Raw genomic sequence first — 11,269 nt, 5'->3', positions numbered from 1 at the left:
AGTTAAATGTAGTGTTTTGCACAGGTTTCTGTGGAGGTAATGTTCAGCAACCTTACATTAAAACGCCCTTACTAATATAGCGAAACAAATGTGTAGTTATATATCATCTGATAATTTTAGACAATAGGCCTGCCTATGTAGTATTTATGCAAGTATATATAGACAGACAGATAGACAGACAGACAGATAGATAGATAGATAGATAGATAGATAGATAGATAGATAGATAGATATAGATTAATCACATCCAAAATAATATCCTGTTTACATAATAAATGTATGTGTCCTGTGTAAATATATTTAATAGATAAGCATATTTTTCATATATGCATGCATTTATTTGTATTTATGTATACATAATAAATATACACACTACACACACACACATATATATTACGTAAACAAAAATGATTTTAGATGCGATTAATCACTATTAATCATTTGACAGCACTAATAGATAGACAGAATGATAGATAGATAGATTATTGGTTTTTCCTGAGAGGCAATGCATATAGATGTGGAACAGGTTAAATTAAAGGTTGGGTCTTGGCGTGGTTCAGACTCACCTGCCCCACAGGTCTGTGGATGAGGTCTGAGAGCGGAGCGGGACCCTCCTGCAGAGCGGCCGGAGGCCTCAAGGCGGGCCTGGGAAAGGGGCTGCATGCTGAGGCCCATGAGGAGCTCTCCGCCTTTCACGGCAGGACCTCTGTCAGTCAGCGCTGGCCCCCTGCAGCCCACAGACCTGCCAGGACACAGCACAGAGAACACACAGGTGAGTGTATGGGAGAGGAAGGATCTCTGCGTGGGGCCTTAGATGTAGTACTGTCTAATGTTCTCAAAGAAAGACAACTTGATGGATGATAGACAAATAGGCTATAACTGAGAATATTTTAGAGGGATTATACTGTTTTATACTTTTTCATGAATGCATTTTGGGGATAAAACGATGTTCACTGGCGAAACATTTGGGAGAGAGCAATTGTAGTGCTAGGGTTGTCAGATTCTTAGTTAGGAAACATCAAGTGTCACGTGTGTTTTTTAATCTGGCATGCTAAATGAAATATAACACTCTGATAAAGTAATAATAATGCTGCTAAATGTGTACAGTAGCTTGTTTGAAGTGTATTTTTCATGCGGTCATGTGTAAAGTAGCAGCGCATGTAGCATTTAATCAGTTAGCGGCCCTTTAACCACTTGATGTTGTCTTGGAAATCAGCCTGAACTGCGAAAGTGTTTATTCATTTAAACTCCACAGCTGTGTCTAAAGTTTCACTGCAGGGCTTGTTATGTACATCTACAGCAAGCTGTTTTGCTTGTGACGAGAGTGTGATGCACCGCTTGCAAAAATTCCATAATTCCTGGCAGGGGGGTAGGAGTGCGTTTCCATGACTGTGATTCCTTTTTTTAGAAGTTACAGAATAACAGAATTTTCCAAGAGATCAAATACGGAAAAAAAGATAACCAACAACAGCACCTGTTGGCATTCAACATGACTTAATGCGCCAAACTTTCATGAATAGTTTTTTTAAGCGTGGTTTTGTTCTAGGATTGTTTTATAAATTGTCTAAAGATACAGAGGCTCACAATTTGAGTGTATGTGTGTCTAAATACACATTATGGGTGGATGTGTGTTGTGAGTAAGGCTAATCACAAGTCAAAGCAGAACCCACCTAGGCCTGGGGAAGTGTGCAGACAAACTGTTAGAACTCAGCTGGATGCCACTACCTGGACTATTAGTCATCACACAATAGGAGCCATTTATAAACACTGAAAGGAGAAAGAGAATGAACAAATTAGTTGTACTGCACTGGCTATCATTTTCCTTACAATAGACAAATATGTTAGGAATGGTATTCATAAATGCTACAGATTATTGCAGATCATCTTTACACTTACATATGTATGTACTTAAATATGCACTAACAATTTGTGGTCTGTAATTTTAAGGCTGCATTTAATTATTACTGTACAAAATACTGTAAAACTTTCTTTTAAATTATAAGAAAATTCTACCTTTAAAATGTCATTTATTTCTGTTATGGAATCTTCAGCAGTCACTTCTCCAGTCTCCGGTGTCACATGATCCTTTAGAAATCGTTCTAAAATGTTGATTTGGAAACGTTTTTTTTATCATTATAAGTGCTAAAAACAGTTGATAAGCATTGATTAATATTAAGAGCATTAATATGTTTTAGTTAATTATTTAATTTTATTTATTGATTTATTTAGTAAAATTATTTTGAGCTATTGAATTTGTTTAATTTAAAAAAACTGACCCTGAAGTGTATTGTTAACTTACCTGGGGAGAAAATACATATGAAGTTTTTGCCTTAAAAGAACAGTTCACCCAAAATGCTTTCTGTGGAACATAAAAGGAAAGAATCGGATTTTTTTTTGCATCTTTTTTCCTTACTTTCGTTCTACCTGTATTCAACCTGTTGAAAGTATACTTTCTCATTCTACAGATAAAGTCAAAGTAAACTGAAAGGCAGTAAATAATGACTAAATAATCATTATTCCTTTAACAAAACACTTATTGTAGAACACCATCAAGTATAGTGATTGATAAACGATTTTTCCTGGTTAACTAAACGGTCCAGGGTGGTGTGATGTCCGGTTGGGTAAGATCAGAGGCCTTGAAACTGCAAACGTGGAGCAAAGTGGTGCCACTGGTTTGTACAGGCCTCTTAATATGCATCTGTCACGCAGACCATTGCAAGCATGTTCAGGTTCAGTTGGAGCCATATGAGTAGTGGCTGACTCCATATTCACACCATACATGGGTGCGGTTACTCTAGTTCTAGATCAGCTAGTTTAGGGCTTAGTCAGACTGTACCATTGCCAATACAGACACGTTGAGATACACGTTTTGGTTGTACGCTGGCACGTTGAACACCAGTACCTTCATACCATGACATATGTACATAAATGTTGATTACGCCGCTATAGTTATGTTAGCTGAGGGTGATTAATAAAGCAAATTAGCCTCATTTCAGGGCTAGGCTGATGTATGGCGAGACAGAAGAGGGGGTCAGTTAGTATCATGTCTCTTTTATGACTGGTACCTGGTGGGATTCTCCACGATTCCACCAGGCAGGGCGAGGTTGCCCACAGAGGAATGTTGTTGCTGTTTTAAGTGACTATTACTACCTGCTGGCTCTCTTTCACTCATGCCTCTACTGCCTGGGGATTCGATTGGATTGGTGCTGTAAAGTCTTGTGTTCCATGGGGCTGGTCCCAGGGGTAAATTGATGGGAGGCAGGATCCTCATTCAGGCCTGGCGGGGGGCTACAATCGCAGGCCTGCCCTAGCCTTTGGGCTGCCCTGCTTCCGGCTGAAGAGGCCTCAGCAGGAAATGCTATCCCAGTTACACAGCACAAGTGCCAAAGCAGACCCAAACAACTCTAGAGGTTTAGCTGAATTTTGATAGTTTTTAAAAAATAAATCATGTTATACGGCACTGGTAAAAAGTTGGGAACCAAGTTTACCAAGTTTTTTACCAACTGGTTTTCAAAATTAAATAAATGAACTTTCTATTCACCAAATAATCCTGAAACAATATCTAACATGGTTTTCACAAAAATATTGAGCTATTTTTATTTTGAAACTACTTTTATCCAAAATAAAATCCATTATTAACAATTGCGCATCACATTTCTGAAGTATCATGTATAAGTATAATGGCTGCTGAATGGTTGTATAATAATCAAAAGTATAATGGTTGCTGAAAATTCTACTTTGCCATCAAATGAATATATTACATTTTAAATGGCAATAATATTTCACAATATTACTGTTTCTTTATGTTAATTAATGAGCATAAAGACTTAAAGTCTACTTATTTATTCCAAAGTTTTGAATTGTAGTATACATTTTATGTTTGATTGATGTGTTGACATACTGTGAACAAAAAACATTTGTTTCATTCTCACAGGTGGAGCTGCACCAGATATAAAGTTCTCCACCCAACAGTTCCAGCATTTTTCTATAGAGGGGCATGATAATCAGCTCTTCGCATCCGCCATGTCACATAAAACACACAAAACGCTCAAGGAAGAGGCAAGAAACAGCACTTCCCCAGCCTTAGAAACCTCAAAAAATAACAAAAAGCAGCCAGTGTGGTCCCAAAAGAGCCAACATGAGAGGTACAGGCCACTCTGGGGAAGTTTAAAGAGGTGAAGGTGAACTCCTTCATCTCTAGTGTTCAGATGAGAGGATGTTGGATCCTCAGTGTGTGTGTATGTCCTGCTTTTGCTTTGAACTTGAAATTCAAGTGTGTTATAATTCACTTCTCAAGATGACTGCATACAAACATATATATATATATATATGTGAAGGCCACATTAAAACTGCTGTTGACAAATATATTAAAAAAAAAACTGTTACATGCTTAACTGATGTAAATGAAGACTGAATTAAACAATAATTTATTCATTTATTTTGTCTTTTGTGTGAAAATTATTTACACATTCTCAAGTTTATTTTTCTTCTAGTTTATTTTTTTAATATACACCACACATATAAATACATAAAAAATAATTCAGAATTATTTAGTTTAGTGTATATGGAGTATATACAATTATATATAATGCAATTAACCACAGCAAGACAAGAATCTTTTTTTTTTTTTTTGATTTTGAAAAACAATGTATACTTGCAGAAATAAAGGTACAAAAGCTGTCACTGGGGCGGTAACTTTTTCAAAAGGTACATGTTTGTACCTAAGAGTGTCCATTTTGGTACCTTAAAGGTACATATTACTACTTAAAGTGTACATATTTGAACCTAATAGGTACAAAAGTGTACCTTTTGAAAATGTACTGCCCCGGTGACAGCTTTTGTACCTTAGAGTGAAGAATGCTAAAATGTTATTTTCATCACACAATTATTTTTATCTAATAATTCTGATATGGTGGAAATGAGTGTGGAAATGGTCATAACACTACTCTTTGAAGTATGTTCAACGTTGGACACTGTAACACATAAGATAAATTACAAATGTAAGTCAAAATTAAAGTATTATACCAAATATTTAAAACATATGCATGCATGTGTTTCCAACAGTTTGATACTCAAATAAGTTAAAAAAAGGTTCATAATCGGATACATACTGTACACTCGGTGTATGTTGAAAGATTACATGAGGAGAATATGGAAAGGGAAACAGCTGAAGCGAGCAGGCATGTTCCTGCAGTGTCTGACAGCCAATGTGACACTGTGGCTAAACTCTTCAGCACCACTTTGCTCTTTCCTCTGTTTTCACAGGTGCCTGCTGCTGGTTGTTTTAGGCAGAAGTGAGAGCATTAGACTGAGCGATATGAGGAAAGAGGTGGACAGCCCACGTCATCACCTGCCCAGGGTCAGGTCTGCGCTCATGTCTCACAGTGTACGATTGCTGATCCAACAAGAGCACAAAGTGTACTTCCTCCACCCAAATGTCTGCATCTTAGTCATAAGAGTCATAAACCAGATTTGTTATCCAATCTCATGGGAAACATTAAGGAAACTGTGCCGGCCCAGGAGCCATAATGTGCTCCAAGGCATCAAGCAGAACATGCACAGAATGCATTTCCTCTCAACACTTTAACACCACACATGCTTCCTCCGTGATGATTCACATTTCTCTAGAGTGAAATTCAGGAAACAATTGTTAAAATGCTGCCGATCATTTGCTGTCCTGTTCTCTATGTAAATCAGTATCATTTGGAAATTAACTTGTATAAATAATATTAAACTTCACACAATTTTTTTTTAACTGCCATTACTCCAGTTTTTAGTATCACATGATCCTTAATAAAGTATTATTTCATTTTATTACATTCCCATATTCACACATTTTAATTTGTCTACCTTTTCACAACTGTTACAAAAAATAAAGAACAAATTCCAATCTTATGAAATTAAACAAACAAACAAACAAAAACATTAACTTAGTTGACCTATCCAGGCAGTAAAATGCATGAGCTCACTAAACTGAGAAGAATTTGGGATTGAATGAGTTAGCTGTCATTTATATGACAGATCATGTCATAAAAACTCCTTGTTAACAGAAATAACTCCTAGCTCTTCAAACTGTCAGAACTAACACAGAATAGCTGCATATCTATGAGTATTTCTAAAAGAATAGTGGTCAGAGAATACAAAAGAAATGTATCCCTGCAGGCACAAGTGCACTGGCCTAAGAAGACATGATAAAGATCTGGTCTGGCCTGGACATTGCCATTGCAGCTCCAGGGCAAGACAGTAGGATGAGTAAATATGTGCCATCAGATAAACCTGTCTCTCCTGTTCCTCCACATTACAGACCCCACTGCAGGAATCCAAAACACTGCATGCAAAAGAGCCCACCTGCTCACAAAGCACCGTCAACGTCCAGTAATCACTAGCTCATTTAGAGGCTAAAAACAGACAACAACCCATTCTTTTACGTTTGAAAATGTAATAAAGAGCACCGTCACATTACGATCTAACGCGACAGCAAAGACCCTGCATGTAGAGAACTGTTTTACTGCCCACTCTATGATTGGGATGAAAGCTCGGACCCCTGCTGAGACAATGAGATTCTGATCTTTAACTCACACACATCAGCACCCCTCCGTCCCCAGTTTAATTATAGAGAGCGGTCACACAAGAGCACAGTGACATCCTCTGATCAGGACCTCTGTCATGCTGGACACTCATATTTCTGTCTGCCATCTAACCTTAGCTGTTCCTTCGCTGCGACAGAATAAATGTCCTCGAAGTGCTTTCTGCTCGGCATATGCTGTCTAATCCACAGGTATTAGGACACTGTTTATTTAAATGTTAAGTACACAGTTGGAGCAATGTCAACACATGCATATCAGTTGATGTAGAAATGTTTTCAGTAGTGTACAAGTTGTCATTCAGCAGACAAGTTTATCCTCTGCGATTTACAATAGAGAAACAATTGGCCCTGGAATTAAACGCCTATATGAAGAAGAAGATGATAATAATAGCTCTGTGCTAGTGTTCATTTAATGCTGTATTATGCTGTAGTAGCCTGCTCAAAAATATGCATCAGAAAAAAAGATTATTGTGGAAAAAATCTGGAAATATGCTATGCTAAAAATCTGACCGAGTATACTACAAAATGCTAAAGCGATCAGAATGAAGTACTGATAATGAACCTTGTTAGGCTGATTCTAAACTTCAGTCACTGGTTGTAACGACTGAGCGCTTGTTTGTGTTGAACCGGCCCCAACGCAAACAGCTGCCTTTGATGTCACTGTGGGGACTGCAGTTCTTTTGCTATGGAGACTGACACTCTGCTCTGATTATTAACAGCACATACGATGAGACAGGAAGTAGAGGAAGTGAGGGCAAGTAAAGGAGAGGCTGAGGGTTGTTGATGGTTTAATGAAGTCTAAAGGTCTTTCCCCAAAGCGGAAAAGGAGGGATCTGCAAGCTTTCATGGCTGGACAATATATCAGCCTCTCCCTGAGCAGTGAAGCTGTGTGAAGTCTGGGAAAGACAAATTGTCTATAAAGGCTACAAGAGATAACTGAAGGGAAACCTCCTAGAAGAAGAAGAAGAAGAAGAAGAAGAAGAAGAAGAAGAAGAAGAAGAAAAACTCAGAAAGAATGTTTTTGTTCACATAATATTTGTGTGTGTACTGTGTATGATGATTATACACACACGTGCAGTATATATTTTATTATATTCATATAATGGAAATTATATATGAAATATAAAAACATAATATATTGGTGAATATATTGGATATATATATATATATATATATATATATATATATATATATATATATATATATATATATATATATATACACATAATTCTCTGTTTTGATTATCTTTATTGGCAGGGCCAGTGAAAATTTGCCAGGGCAAGTATAAATCTGAATTACTGGCCCAACCAGGCCAGCAGGAAAAATCGAAATTGTTGGAACAAGTCTATGTTCGGTTGATCAACGGTAAACCTATAAGCAGAGTAAATGAGGAGGATTATATAAATTCTTTCTCTTTTGTATTTGAGGCCAATCCTTATTCCAAACTGCTTCTTTTGGCTCCGTACAACTTCAGACACTAACAATACCATTCCAATAACAAATCGAACATCTGGGTCCTTTCGTATCACAGGATCTGGGGAGATGCGGGAAAAACTTTGGGGGATTTTTTTGTCGTTGTTTTTTTTTTCACCAGGAAATTTGTGGCATTTAAGCAATTGGGCGGTCTACCTTCCTCCTTTTTTCACCTTTCACACTCTGCCTATTCACATCAAACAGTCCTGGATATGGGAAAGAGGGGAACGGGGTGAAGGGGAAAACCCCAGCATCTCTGTCCCCCCTGAACGGAGCCACGAAAGCCTCAACAAGGGACACAGTGGCTCAGGCCATGACCACTAACAGGCCCCCTGCTACAAGACTGCTTAGGTCTGAGTTAAGGATCTGGTGGTTAACTGATGGAGACGTGGCTCACGGAAGTAGACTGGTTCCCCTAGCGGACGCAGAGGAAGCACCTCATGCCCCAGTGCCTATTAAAGCCAATTAGGGAGAGCCTGAATGTGGACCAGTCTGGCCTTGTTATAGGAGAACCGTTTGGGAGAACCGTTATTTAAAACGGGAAATTTGCCATATATTTATAGTGCTGTTCTGCTAACGTACACAGGCTAGTGTAAACAAACATTAACTTCCTATTGTGGCTTTAAAAATGATTCCAACAATTAAATTTGACACTAAATATCAAACCAAAGGGTACCTTTTGTATTTCATTGGAACAATGCATGCATTTAAAACTAAAAATCACGGTCATTCTAGAGTAGTGTGATTTTGCTACATTTCTATAAATTAAACAGTACTCGGTTTGGTAAATAAAACAAATATAAAATCTGTATAATAACATTGTCTAATCATAACCATGACAGATGAATACGAACGATTCTGTGGCAGCATAGTCGAGATTTATGTTCTTTACTCATTATTGTCAACGCATTCCCTCATCATAATTGATGTGATTCACACTGTGGGAACCTTGACAAAATAAAGATGGACAGAAAGATGGGTGGAATTCCAACAATGAGTCAGAGTCATTCCGTTCACCCACACAACCCATAATATGTCTTTCACTGACAGACTGAAACGCATCTGGGAAGAATTCTCATACAAATCACAACAGTGCACAAATGTTGTTACAGAAAAATGAAAAAGTTTGGTAGGACTGGTTACAAGTACAATTGATTAATTCATTTTTAGAACAAGTGACACGTGTCAAGAAATCTCTACATGTAGCATTCCAGCTGCGCGAACTTAATAAGATCCACCTGTGAGTCATCCTCATCAATCTCACTGTCCCAAACTGAACTCTGAATGTACATATAAGATCATGAAATTCAACACTTATTCATCACGTTAGCGGATAAATCAATCGTCTTCCAGACATTGACCAGAACTGACGTGAGGAGATATGGGTCAACAGTTTCATTTGACTTTCTGTTGATATTACAGAAGATGAGTGTACAAAAAGTTTGGCAAATTATTAAATACACAGTCACTTATTACTACAAAAAAAAAAAAAGTTTAAAAAAACAACTGAACACTCTTCTTTAAGATATTTATACACTCATAAATGAGGGTTCAGTAGCATTTTCATTTTTATGTTGGCCAAGCTTGACAAAATGTCAAACTTGAACTGGCTCTAGTGTATATAGAATGTATTTTTTATTATTATTATTATCGTTTCATTATTACTATTATTTATATGCATCTCCACCATGCAATTTAACAATAATAATTGCATATGTTTTCTTTACCACAATATTTATTACAAAAAATAATAAACATTTTAGAACATTTAAGTATTTGCACTGAGGGCTGGATATTATGCATACGATAATTTAACCTTGTGACAACTTGTAATGAATCTTACTAAGGCTATAGTTTTCATCAGACACAAAGTTCTCAGGTTGATTTAAAAAAACAAAACAAAAAAAACCTCTTCTATATTTGTCAGTTAAATGTCATAGAAGCATATTTAATTTAGCAGAAGGTGCAACAACATTCAAAACATCACAGAAAAAAAAAATGTGCATGTCTGCAAGGCACAAAACACATGCTCAGTAAAACCTGAGAACGATGCAGTTTTGTTGTAACTGCCATACTAATTGTTGAGTCTTACTTGGGTCACTGTAGTTCTGAAGCTTATCAAACTTTATAGGCAATTAAAAAATAACATAAAAGTGTAATGTGGACACAAATATGCGGTGCACATAAATCAGATTCCAAATGTTAACTAGCTTGTAAGATGCAAATAAATCTAAGAAAACACACGGGAGGTATGTATACTGGCAGCCAGCCAGAAAACTTCCCATCCCCACCCCTGCTGCCCACAGCCTACATGTGGTTAATGTGCTGTCAGTGCAAACACACATTTACATGTACTATACATGTCAGTCTGCCCTGACAGTGTAATCTACAGGGATTGTAATGATGAGCTGTTAAGAGATTGAACGGATCAGGACACAATTTCAGAGGAGAAACAAACGAGGGTGAAAATGACAGGTGGAAAAAGGTAATTTAAAGAGTCGAGTGAGAGCTTTCACTGATCACAGAAACATGCATGGGGTTACACGGGCAAGATAAAACAAGCTCAAAGACAGACTCTTCCAGCAGTAGATTTCTGTGACTGTTTGTGGGCAAATTCACTAAATCAATGAACAGTGCGGCCCGAGCAACCGACGGAGAGATCTTACATTGGAAATATCTGTGCTTTCTGTGTTGCAAGAAAGCCAGGATATGACAAGATATGTTTTCTAAAGTAATGCTAAACTTTTTTTTCAGTGCAAGTACAAGTGTGTAACGGGACATTGTTTATCAACACTTTTTTCACTTCACTAAGTATCTTTAAAATCTTATGTTAAATGCACTGGAATTCTAAACTTTAATATGTAAAATGTAACACTTTTTTTAACCAAAAATGCGATTCAGTGGGTTGTTACGTGTGTGTAGTTACAGTTATGGATACTATGTAGCAATGTTCACTTACCCTGTGGTTACATACTACGTATCACACAAGTATTAGGGACGCTTATAAAGTAGGACCCTTACGGGTCACACATTAGTATAGGGGCCAGTTATCACTATTAAATAGTTGGTTATTAGCATGCCTATTAATTTAATAAAAAAATAACACATTTACTGTTTATTATACCTATAAAGCACATTTTCTGCATGACCTTATTCCAATTACCCTAATATCTAAACTTAACAACTACCACTATTAATAAGCCACGAATG

At 37.1% G+C, this 11,269-nt stretch overlaps 1 long non-coding RNA gene across 1 annotated transcript; it reads right to left on the bottom strand.

The window, feature by feature from the left end:
• Positions 1-572: 572 nt before the first annotated feature.
• On the bottom strand, positions 573-2,363 carry LOC122357737. Its single transcript, XR_006252526.1, has 4 exons — positions 2,300-2,363; positions 2,014-2,099; positions 1,671-1,767; positions 573-742 (listed from the first exon to the last, which is right to left on the bottom strand). It is a non-coding gene; the product is annotated as an uncharacterized LOC122357737 (long non-coding RNA).
• Positions 2,364-11,269: the final 8,906 nt, after the last annotated feature.

This window comes from Puntigrus tetrazona, chromosome 2 (genome assembly GCF_018831695.1).
Source record: "Puntigrus tetrazona isolate hp1 chromosome 2, ASM1883169v1, whole genome shotgun sequence".
Lineage (NCBI taxonomy): Eukaryota > Metazoa > Chordata > Actinopteri > Cypriniformes > Cyprinidae > Puntigrus > Puntigrus tetrazona.
This window is presented reverse-complemented; position numbering and strand designations above follow the sequence as displayed.